Source organism: Odocoileus virginianus, chromosome 22 (genome assembly GCF_023699985.2).
Source record: "Odocoileus virginianus isolate 20LAN1187 ecotype Illinois chromosome 22, Ovbor_1.2, whole genome shotgun sequence".
NCBI lineage: Eukaryota > Metazoa > Chordata > Mammalia > Artiodactyla > Cervidae > Odocoileus > Odocoileus virginianus.
The window spans coordinates 20,968,070-20,980,567 of NC_069695.1; the positions used below are offsets into that span (position 1 = coordinate 20,968,070).

At 47.5% G+C, this 12,498-nt stretch overlaps 1 protein-coding gene across 4 annotated transcripts in view; it reads left to right on the top strand.

The window, feature by feature from the left end:
* Window positions 1-12,498, top strand: part of LPIN2 (lipin 2) — a 75,211-nt gene that overhangs the window by 29,038 nt on the left and 33,675 nt on the right. The window lies entirely within an intron of this gene.

The following is a 12,498-nucleotide window of genomic DNA, read 5'->3' on the forward strand; positions in this document are numbered from 1 at the left end:
TCCTCTTTAAGAGAAATCTGTTCCTCCTTCCTACTTTTGACTTAACATTAGTGTGGCCCCGAGAATACTCTGCAGGTTATAACCCGTCAGATTTTGTTGCTCAGGTTGTTGTGGGTGCTTTTTCGCTTTGGCTCCTGTATTCCCTTAACACACCCCTACGGCTGTGATTTTGAGCCCACGATTCCTACTTCTGGCACCATGAGATGCCCTGACCCTGGACCTTGTACTGAAGGGTGGTATTTAGCAACCAGTACCTGGGCTCTCGTTTGCTTATTGCTTCTCATGTCCTTGGTTCTGGATCGCAGAAAGAGCGAGGATGTTAAACATGTGTTCTGGCCCAGGCATAAGCATGTCTGTATTTGTGCCTCTGTCTATGGAGACTTCCGATGCCTGTCCAAGGGTTGGTGTTAGTCTTCTTTCTAGTAAACTGTATTTTTAGAAGCCTCCCAGGTGTAATGATGACTCAGACTCCAGGATACGAATCTGTGGGCACGTATGGACCCGGAGGCTCTTGTGTTTCGAGTACTTGCCACTGACAGACAGTCTTCAGTTGCATAAATCGTCATTTCCCATCCTGGCTTAGTCGTCACTTCTTACTCTGAAAAGAGTTTTTATGCCACTCTTAGCCCTTGTAACTAAGGGATCTCAATCTCCTAGGAGTGGACATCCCAGGTTCTTGTAGTGGAGTGGAAATAGGTCTGGTTTCACGGCTCGTGTTCTTAACAGAACTTTATCGGAGAACCTGAGCACACCTGAGGGAAATGTCTGGTGGCCTGAGTGTATGTTAATAAACATACAGACCACACAAACAAATGATAGTTGCCCTAAATTTCACTAAAGCCAGATTTGTCCTAATCCTTGGTTTTCTTTTTGATAAGGCACTCTGCATTCTTTTTCTAAAGTGCATCTTGCTTTCTAAAGCAGGTATTGTTTCTGTCAGACTTCATGAAGATAAACCCTTCAGGGAGGGGTTGTTTGGGTTGAGGATGTTTGGGATGTTTGGGTTGTGGACTTCAGGCCTCCACGTGCTTGTCAGGTTAGTAGCTGTGAAATCAGTTAAGTGGTTGCAGTGAGTGACCTTCAAATCTAGCTGGGGTTGTTCATCTGCCTTGTTTCCCCCTGAACTTAACCAGGTACCGTGTGATGCAAGCGGAGTGCCTTTCAACTCAGATATTAATGCTTTGGGACACGTTGAAAATTTGAACTTGCTTTATCTGTGATATTAAGGTTCTGTGAAGCCATGAGAGGAAGACGAATTAAGTTTAACATGTCTTTCGGTAGACCTCCAAACTCCAATAATATGTTCATTTGTTCCCATCTCACAGCTGTAATTGCATCTGCAGAAGATTCCTGATGTCACTTTCTGACTTCTAGGTCCATGAGTAAAGAACTTCAGATAGTCAGGTGTTTGAAAGGAAATTGTGTCCTGCTGACATCTGGACTAAAGTGATGGTCATCACTGAGATTGCCGCATATGGTTTATAAACAAACTTGCTAAGGTTGTGTGAAAGCAAGCCAGACAGTTTTCCTGCTTCATTTTCAGTTGCTTATAGTTATCAGTGATGACCACCAAAACAGGTTAGCCACAAAGTTTTTTCCTTAGCTAGGAAATTTTAGGGTGAGTACATGTTCCTTAAATGTAGACTTATGATCATAATGTAATCAAATCTTTAAGGCCACTTCTAATAAAAAGCTTTAGCATTTTTCACATAGCATGGGCAGAACTTCTCAAAGCACTTGTGAAGTTCCTCCTTGTGCATAGCCCTGAACATTACGTACACTTGGCGTTGTTGTGCTTAGGAGCTTGTGGCCCCAGGATACAGGAGCCTGGGCACCTGAGGCAGACAAACCTGAGCTGTCGTCTGTGCTGTCACTGTGTCATGGTTTGACTTCAGGTACGTTGCGTAGTTTTTTCTAAGCCCTATGTCTTGCTAGTAGAACGCATGTAACACTATGTGACCTGCCCGTGAGAGTTCGGTGAGAGGAGGTGTGTTAAGTGGCGATTGGAAGGGTAAATGTCAGTGCGCCTCCCCTTCACCTGGTCGCTTCCCCACGACCAGCATGAGGAAGAATGCTGAATTGTAGCTTATGTTATGTGTGGTTTCTTAAGGATGTGCATAGTTCAGAACGTTAGGTCACGAACAAATGAAGAATTTGAATTTTTACCAGTGTAAGTGAATCTAAGTAACTCATACATATAGATGAAAACCCTAACTCATTAAACAGTTAAATTATTACCACTTTGTAAAATGATTTATGGAGGGATTTATTTTATTAGCAGACTCCCCTCGGTGCACCAAAGGTATCTTTGAAACAATACCACTCCTAAGTATTTACCCAAGGGAAGCGAAATTATGTTCACACCAAAACCTGTTCATAGTTCTAGTAGCTTCATTTGTTCGTAGTCTCCCCAAACTGGAAACAACCCAGAGTTTCTCAACTGCTGGATGGATAAACAAACTTTAAGACATCCACACAGCGGGATACTACTCAACAACAGCGAGGAATAAACTGCTGACCCCTGCAAGAATATTAGTCAGTCTCAATCCATGATGCTAAGTGGAGGAAGCTGTAGTCCGAAGGGCATGTACTCAGTGGCTCCAGCGATAAAACATTCTGGAAAAGCCAAGATGATAGGGACGGAGAACAGGTCAGTGGTTGGCCTGGGGGTGGGGGGGTGGGGTAAAAGGATGGGATGCGAAAGAGCATGGGCATTTGAGGCAGCAGTGTAGTTCTGTGTCTTGATTTTCCTGATTGTGGTGACTTCTTCGTGGTGGCATGGTTAAAATTGTATGCTCTGAAAGGGTTGATTTTACTCCTTGCAAAGTGCACCTTTTTAAATCTATTTTGAATAGTTCAAAGTACAGCTATATTTCATAGCAGAGTTGGCATAAACATCTAGCTATTTTTCATGTATTGATAGGTATAACCATTATACAGGGGTTGACTGATACCTTTCATGATTAATTATAAACAGAATCTTAAACTCAGCACATATCTTAATGATTTTACTTCCACACTTCTCTCTCAACTCTGGTGACATTCTGATCTCTCACCTCAGGTACAGGTAGATGAGAGCTGGCCATATTTTACCCGTGACAGGAAGAGAGAACTAGTTGCCAGAAAGCTTGGTTGCTCTGAGGTTTGAGGAGTAAAGGGAAGAGTGGTGAGAGATGCAGGAATGAGAACCGTCAGTTTCTAGAGCTGCTGGTTTGAAGCAGATGTGGTCAGGGGGAGGTGTGAAGGTTGAGGAGAGTCCTCGGGGCCTCCTTGTCCTCATGAGCTGCTTGCCGCTGATTTTGTTACGCGGAGTCTAAGGATGGGCGTCAGGTTGAGCTTGCAGTTGCCCTTGTGTGCGCAGTCGCTCAGTGGTATTTGACTCTCTGCAACCCCAGGGACTGGAGCCCGCCAGGCTCCCCTGTCCATGGGGTTCTCCAGGCAAGAACGCCGGGGTAGGTTGCCACTTCCTTCTGCAGCAGATCTTAGCTCTGCTTGCTCTGTTGGCAGTTCTCTTGAAGGAAATGAATACCCCGGGTATGTTGCCGAGCCTCAGGAAAATGAAACTTCTGTGACCAGCCGTTTACCGTGACGGCTGCACCTTGTGGTGTTGGGCGCTTTCCCGGAAACGGTCTGTCTGGTAGAAAACGACGAGCTAAGTGTGTCCTTTGTCACCTGCTTTCTGTGACTTTCTTGCCCAGTACCTGACTTCCCCCCAGGCTGTGGGCTGGCTGCTCTGCACCGGGACCTGCAGATCTGCACGGATGTGCTTTGTTCTCATGGGGGTATTTTTAGGTTCACCCGTCGGAGGCGGGTGTCATTAACTGTAACCCACACAGACTAGATCTATGCAGGCGTTTTCTCTGAGATCCTCAGCAGCATCGAGAGAAAAGCGTTGATTTCTAAATATCTGAGCATGGCTTGTGGAAGGATGGATTGGCCTCCACTGTTGGCATTTTTGAAGAATATATGCATGTGTTAAATACATACAAAGTTACAAATACAGTGCCTTCCCTGCCTCTTTGGTTTCTCTGGTTAGTTGCAGTGGAGTGTGCTCCTCCTCCCTTCCCGTGTTGTTCTGGTCCCCAGGCCTCACCATCGTCCATCAGTTGCTCCATCCATTCCTTGACCCAGAAACACTTCTTAGTGACCTCCTGCCCTGAGCCACCGTGCCACGCTCTGGGGCAGTGGTGAAGTGGTAACACTTCTCTTGGTCGGAGCTGAGGGTCTGAAGGTGGGCTGGACAGTGAGCTCGTGGGCAGGGCTCGCCGGCTGTGAGGGGAAGGGCAGCTGCCCTGGGCCCACCTGGCCTCACGCCGCCTCCTGCCTGACCATTCTCATCCAGCTCTTTGTTTCTTCTTTTCCACTGTGCTCTGGGGGTTCACATTTCTGTTGTGGACAGGCTTTATTTGTCCCCATCCCCTTCTCATCCAAGAAGCCTAAAACATCCTTGCTCCTCAAATAAAATATTAGATCAACAGCCAGAGTAGTTGATGGATTGAGAAGGAAACTGGTGTTGGATTTTGAAAGGTTGCCTTGAAAGTTCCTGGGCTGCTGCTGAGGGTCGAGGGTGGGGAAGTGATAGGTTTTGAGGATGAAATAGAGGACACCTTCAGTTGTCCCTGTGAAGGGCTGGCGCAAACAGTTGATAGAACGTAGGCCTCCCCTCAGGAAAGAGCATTATTGCGATGGTGGCAAAGTGTCTTCCCCCTTTTGAACCTCACTCAGCCCAAGATAATCTTCATCTACTTTGTAGATAGTGAGTGTGGTGAGTTCATAGAGAAGTGAGCCCAGTGAGCAGAAATCTGTGCTTCCAAACTTCCTTAAAGAAAGTGTGTTGTGACAGGTTCAAAACCTCGATTTATCAACTAACCAGCCTTGGCGGCTAAGCTTAAGGCAGTTTCCTGTCCTTTGAAGTCTAAGTTGTTCAGTAGAAACTTTCTCTAGGTTACACTGAGGATGTTTTCTTGCTAATTTTCTTCCCAGGGTGTTTTCTGGGGGTGGGGGGAGGTGATAGAGGGCTCAGGGTGGCTTTATGAAGTCAGGGTCGGTACCAGCCCATCCGTGTATAAATCTTTTGTGGACGGACATCGGAAATGGACTCTGAACAAGTCAAGGAAACAAAGAAAACTGTGACCATTGGTCATTCAGAGAGATGATGGAAGGGCAGGATCTCGGGCTGTGGACCCCTGTGTGATGAGCTGGTAGCCCCCCGGGTGAGCGCTCAGGGGGCTCACTCTGCCATTTCTGGTGGCTTGGCTCCACCACACTTCAGGAATATCTGTTAAGCCCAGTTTGAGTCAAGTGTCTCCCCAACGCGTCAGCCAGCTGATGCCAACCAAGGCCTGGGTCCCTCATTACAGGATTAGAGATGAGAGTGTTGTGATCCCAGCACCCTGTTGTATTACCTTCTGAGCTCACCAGTGCATCGTGTATCTGTTCAATTCCAAAACAGAATACTGTTTGGAAAATTCTGTCTTCTGACATATCCTGAAGGCTGATTTGAGTAGCATGCTGGGTTGTGATTAGGGGATGAACCCCTAGGAAAGCAATCTGCCCAGGCCTGGTTTTTTTATGCATGATTTTTGACAGAGCCATAGCTGTTCGTCCTAGACTGCCAAGTCCTATAAGCTGATCAGGTCAGCTGTTTGTTCACTGAAATGTACGCAGGAGAGTTTGTGGAGTCTGGATCCAACCTCGAGGTGATAGGTGTGCCTGGAGGACAGTATAGACTGTAGCCCAGAGCAGCCTGGTTTCCGAACTCGCCTCATCGGGTTGGGAGGAGAAAGCACCTGCTGTGAGTACTGGAAGTCCCTAGAAGTCACTGGTCCTTAGGGGCCCACGTCTGGCTTTATGTCTGCACTGGGACTTAGGAGTCTGCGTTCTGTCCTCCTTAACTTGAGTCTGTTGCAGACAGTCCAAGGACCACTCCTGGAGAAGCCCCGAACTGCAGTGTGATCGTTGGAGACACGAAGCTGGGACCTGGCTGCCTTCAGATGGTGAAAGTGATGGAGTTGCTCCTTTTTAGAAAAACAGCTGACAGGCTCGTAACCTACAGGAAACTGACTAGAACCCCCAAAGAATACTGGGGCCCAAAGAATACCGCAGTCTTCCTAAATATGGGTCCCTCCAGAAGGACCCTTCCACGTCCAGACACCAGACTCAGGAAGAGTCCAGAACCCTGTCCTCTAGCATCCGAGGGGCTCGGCTCTGCTTACCTTACCTGGCTCATCTTCATAATCGGTTACGAAGTTTTGTTTAAAATTCAGGAAATTTTGTGTTTTCAGAAACCGCTCAGTACGCAAAATTTTGAGCCAATGTAATAAGTAAAATTCTTTAAGTTCAGCTGTGCTAGAAAGTTCCCCACCAAGTCTGTCCTTTATGCTTCCCTCTCTGTTGATTTGTTCACTCACTGAAACAATATTGGCTGAATCCCAGCGAGGTGCCAGATGTGTTTCTAGCCCTGCCTGGAATTTATGGCGTGCTCCTCACCTCATGCCTGCCTGGGGTCTGCCACTGGTCCTGCTGCCTTTCTGTCCGCTCTGTGTCTCCTCTGCTCGAATGTGCCATGAGAGCTTCCCCACCCATGCATTGATCCTGGCCGCCCGATGCCCAAGGGCGGGTCCAAGGCCTTGCATCACCTCCCCTTTGCCTCAAGCTCCCCACATCCTCCTGGTCACTGTCCCCGGGAACCCCCTTTGCTTGGCCTGGTAAACCCCAATGACATTTTCACCCCAAAAACAAATACATTCTGCCTCCTGTAGCCTTTCCTTGCTCTCCCCTGCAGGTTTTTTTTTTCTTCCTTATCTAATCTTCCTCAGTCACCAAGACCATGTGATCACAAGGTCTTTTGTAAATGAAGACAGTGTTTATGCTGCTTTCTCTTGCTGGATCCAGGATTCTGGGGGAAATAGCGCAGGACTTACTTCACAAGGTCTCACTCTGGTGCCTGGCATGAAGCCAGTTCTTGGTTTTGTCCAACTGTATGAAGGTCTTCCCAGACACAGCCCAGGATGGTAGCTGCTTTGCTGGGCAAATTACAAGTCCTCTGTCATGTTTCCCTTGAAGGAGTCACATCCTGCATGATGGTTCTTGGTCTGTGAGGGACCTCCCCGCATGAGGCTCTCACGGCCCTCCTTTTCCATCATAACGGAGAGTTGTCTGGACGACTCAGTGTGCAGGCAGTCTGGGGACCCTGGGTTTTGGTCTGTGGACTTGCACACGGGGCCTCGTGGTCCTGGTGTGGAGGAGCCCCCTGACCCCCGCTGGCCCCATGCTCTGGACGGGACACTGGGGGCGTGCATGTAGCGGGGATGCTTAGGTGTCCTGTCTTGTTGGATTTGGGGTTTCAGGAGGCCAGAGGGGCTCACAGATCATCTGCTCTGTGGGGCCCTGGATCTGAGGGGCTCTCCTCGTTGAGGGCAAGGCCTTTCCTCATGCTGCTGTTTCCTGCTCTGAGTTCATAAAGTGAGAATTAAAGGCAGTAAAATAAGAAAAAGCCACTGGCAGTCTGCTCCGATGGGGAAAGGGACAAAACAGAGAGGTGTCGAGCGAGGTGCTGCCTTGAGGCTCAGTGGGACCCTGTCCTGAGCGTCTGCGGCCCCGGGTCCTGTCCTGAGTTTACTCCTGGAGGACAGCACGTCCGCTGGGGGCTCGGGCCCCTGCCCTCCCGGGCCTGGAAGATGCTGCGGCGGACGCCTGTCGTCTCCCACCTTCGGAGCAGTGATGCTCCCACTGGCTGGGGTCCCCTCCAGGTCCACGTATGGACCCCTTGGAGGACTCAGGAATCCTTGGACGGCTGTGGGGACTGGAGTGCAGCCCTAGGATCTTGGGAGAGCCGCAGGGTGGGGGAGGCAGACAGACAGCACTCTGGCTCAGCCTTCACTTAGGAGTCTGCCCTGGGAGACCCAGATCCCCTTCGAGATGTGTGTTTGAGAACGTTCTTGAGAGATATCAAGTGCAGAATGCAAGCTTGGTTGCCTGGAGCATAGGTAGAAGCCAGACCGGGCGAGGTCACGATATGTTGGTGTTTGTTTCCTGAAGTTTCTAGAAGGTTCTGTTCCCTCTTAGCACATTCCTCATGTCTGTGAGCAGAGGTTGCAATGTTGAGGGTAAGTTCTCTGATAAAAGCTGTTCTTCTTTGTCCCTCACGATCTCCCAGGATGTACATTTCCTAACCCGGGGGGTGTCCAGCAGCCGGCGGGTGGTCAACCCTGCAGGTGGGCAGGAGAGCCAGTGTGGCTCTGGACTCTGTAATCATTTCTTATTCGTGGGGTCGAGTAGCATTATGTGAAAATAATATTCCCGTTGTGGAAAGCAAAAAATCTGGGGATTTTGTCAAGGCATTTATCATCAGTGACAGACAACGGTTCTGTCACTTAGAGATGCTGTTGAGGACATAGGCCCCAGAATCAGACTTGAGTTTGGTTATCGGCTTGACGACGAAGTGCAGCAGCCTTGGATATTGCTGAGCCTCCTTGCCTCGTGTGATACCGAAGTCCTGGGTGGTTGTGAAGATTATACGAGATGACGTCCAGGTTAACACAGTACCTGACATGTGATAGACATGTAACAACTGCAGGTGCATTTGTCAGTGGTAGTAACTAGTTGCTGTTGTTCAGTTGATAAGTCGTATCCAACTCTTTGCGACCCCGTGGACTGCAGCACTCCAGGCTTCCTTGTCCTTCACTATCTCCCAGAGCTTGCTCAGATTCATGTGCGTCGAGTCGGTGATGCCATCCAACGATCTCATCCTCCGTCACACCCTTCTTCTGCCCTCTATCTTTTGCAGCGTCAGGGTGTTTTCCAATGAGTTGGCTCTTTGAAGCTTCAGCTTCAACTAGTAGTACCAGCTTACTAATATCGTACCCAGCATTGTGAAGGCAAGCATTACTGGGCTTCCCTGGTGGCTCAGATGGCAAAGAATCTGCCGGCAATGTGAGAGACCAAGGTTCAATCCCTGGGTGGGGAAGATCCCCTGGAGAAGGGAACGGCTACCCACTCCATTATTCTGGCCTGGAGAATTCTGTGGACTGTATAGTCCATGGGGTCACAAAGAGTCGGAAACGACTGAGACTTTCACTTCATTTCACTTAAAACTTAAAATACAGATTTTGATTATATATGAGTGGTTTACAGTGTATCGAGTTTTGTAGTGATAACAATTTAGAAATCGTAATATTTTAGCAGCTACTTGTATCTCTGAGGTTACTCTTCTTAATAAATGTGATTTTTTGATTGAACATGTCACTTCTAAATAGTTTGGGGCCAGTTTTTGTCAGAGGGAATTTGTATTTGAACCACCTACTGATGCCTTCCTGTTTGTAAGTCTTTACTGCACATCATGATGGTTGACTTTAGTTTCTCTGATGCTCAGGAAAAGCTGCTAAGCAAATCTTTAAACTTTTGGTAAATGATTGAATCTTGAAACCTCCCAGTTATTATTCCAGATGCTAGTGTATGTTTACTTTAAAATGTTTGATAAGCAGAGTCTGATAGTGAGATAACGTCATCTATTTGGTCTGTTGAGTTTTATGTGTGAAGGGCCATTTGGCCTCTGTTAAGTGTCTCAGTTGGTTACTGTCTGCTGATTTCTAACCATTTTTGGTTAGTGATCTGTCAGTGCCTCCTTCCCTGTCTTGGGAGCCCACCGACATGTAAGCCAGCCGTGGGCAGTGTGCTGCTGCCTGGCCCCAAATGCACTGCACACTGCGTGGACGGAACATCAGTCAGGCCTGTCTGTGCCTGCCCTAGTGTCTAGTTTTGGATCTTCGATTTAAAGAAAGTGAATTCTTCAGTTTGTTACAAAAATGAAAGTAAACCCAGTCATTTCACTTCTTTTAAGGACTAAGAATGCTTGGCTCAGAAGAGATGAGACCTGATTGCGGTTATGCAGTGAACCCCCTGGTGTGTGGAGGGGTCCATTAGAGGAGGGAGGGGCGTGTGCAGTGTGGCGTCTGTGGACACAGCAGCCGGGGCCATCTGTCTGTGATGGGCCTCCTGGGGAAAGGGGTGTGAGTCTGTCCACTGGAAGCATCCAGGATTGGAAAGCCGTTAGTGTGTGATGCTGCAGAAGATACTTAGTCGTTCGCAGCTAAGGCTGCTGTAACAAAAGATCACAGACTGGGTAGTTTAAACAACAGGGATTTATTTCTCCTGGTTTTGAAGGCTGGCAAATCCAAGATCAAGGTGCTGGCCAACTCTGTTCCTAACGAGGGCTTCTTGCTGGCTTGCCAGTGTTCTCTGCAGCCTGAGTGGGTGAGGCCCCTCATCCCCGGTGTGGTGGGCCCAAGCCTCCCTTTACTCTGTTCTCCAGCTTCACGATATGGGTGGGGTTGTTTTATATCTGCTGAGAGAAACCCAACCATTTGACAGCCTGCGTTTTTCTGCATTTGGCTACTGGCGTTTACACAATAGACTTTCTTGTATGGCAGCCCATCCTTTACCCATGGTAATTAAAACCATCCTGAATAGACATAGTTGCGTTTAATTATGGGCTCTGTCCTCTAGTTGATGTAAGCTTATTAAACATTTAGTTTATAATGCGGTCATTTACATCTGAATGTAGATGCTCAAGTTATTTTTCAGTTTCTTTAAGAAGGCTGTATGATTTGTTATGAATTCTTCTTAGATTTGTAACACAACTCATTTTAAAATTGCTGCTGTCAGGCATAATACAAAGATTGATAATGTGGGTGCTGTTGGTTTAACATATGTGCCATGACAGGCCAAGAGGGTGTTGTGAACATGTATCACCTACAGAATATGAAAATTCTGATGAATTGTTCTAGGTTGCTGAAAAATACTAAAAGAGAGTGAAAAGATGAACTGCTTCAGACTAAATTTTATTTCACTTCTGTTTTTGGAGACATTCTTAACATACAAAGATTGTGCACCATGACCCCAAAAACAAGGAACAAAAGTATGTTTATTCCCTTTTCCTCTAAATCAGTTGTAGTCCTCTTTTATATAAAAAAATTTAATTTTCCGCATCATTAGCCATTAGGGAAATGCAAATTGAAACCAGTATCACTACACACCTGTCATCAGGGCTGTCATAAAAAGTAGTGACACTGCCAAGTGCTGGCAGGGACTCAGAGACACTGCGTCTCTCAGACGCAGCTGGAGGGAGTGGACAACGGGCCAGCAGCTCTGGAGGCTGCATCTGTGAAAACTAAGCGGACGAATCCCACTGAAACCAGCGCTCAAACCTGGGCATTTTCCTCAGTCAGCTGAGAACTGGTTTTCCCACAGAAACACGTAGAGGAATGTTTAAGCAGTTTTCTTTGTGATAACCAAAAATCTGAAATAGCTCAGCTATTCCTCAGCCGGTGAATGAGTATCCACTCCATGAAATGCTCAGCATCAGTAGAGAGGAACAAGCTGTTGGTGCATGCACCAACCTGGATGAGACTCCACAGAAATGTGAGCGGGAAAAGGCAGTCCCAAAATGTTAGGTACTATGTGATTCTGTTTCTGTACCCTCCTTAAAAATGGCAAAAATCTCACCAGTGAAGAGCGGATCGGTGGTTGTCAGGGATTAAGGAGGGAGAGCAGACAGAGGGAAAGCAGGTGTGTGTGACCATAAAAGGGCCACAAGACAGACTTTTGTGATAATGGGATGTTCTCAGTCTGAACTGAGTCGGTGTCAACGCCTGATTATGATAATTGCACTGGAACTTTGCCAGATGTTGCCACTGGGGGAGGCTGGCAAGGAATACATGGGATCTCTTCATATTATTTCTTAGAACTACATGTGTGTGAATCCACAATTACCACAACATAAAAAGATCAGTGTTTAAAAAATATGTGATGTTGATATATTCTGATGAAACACTATTTCTGCTCCACATCTGTTTCTTGCTTTCTTATTCCCTTTTAGTGATGATTTGTTTGTCCATTCCCTTATTCATTCAAGAAATCATTATCCAGCACTTGATATGCGCTTCATTTGGCCTTACTATCGAGCTCAAGTCAGTTATCCTAGAACTGAAATCATACCAACTTGTCACTGTTTTATTAGTGTTCACCTCGTAAAGGACGCCCGCCACTGCATTCTGTTCTCAGTAGTAAATTCCCCGGCTGATTTACATCCCCACAGCCAGCTCCAAAAGCCAGGTGCATTTTGGGGCCTTGCTGGCACTGGCTTCAAAATACTCAGGGCATTTTCCAGGTGACGCTGTTGTGGCTTGGCTCCATGATGTGGAACTAGGCCTTGATAGCTGTGCACGAGAGCAGGAAGGAGCGTTTGAGTGGGGTCCAGTCGCCGGCTCTCCTGTGAAGCGTGGTGGGCATCTCTGCGGCAAGGGCACTGGGGGCCCTGGGCTTGTGCAGGCGGGGCGTGTGTTCTTCCAGTTCAGCTTTGGACTTTCCTACAGCTCAGACGGTAAAGCGTCTGCCTGCAATGCAGGAGACCTGGGTTCGATCCCTGGTTGGGGAAGATCCCCTGGAGAAGGCAATGGCAACCCACTCCAGTACTCTTGCCTGGAAAATTCCATGGAC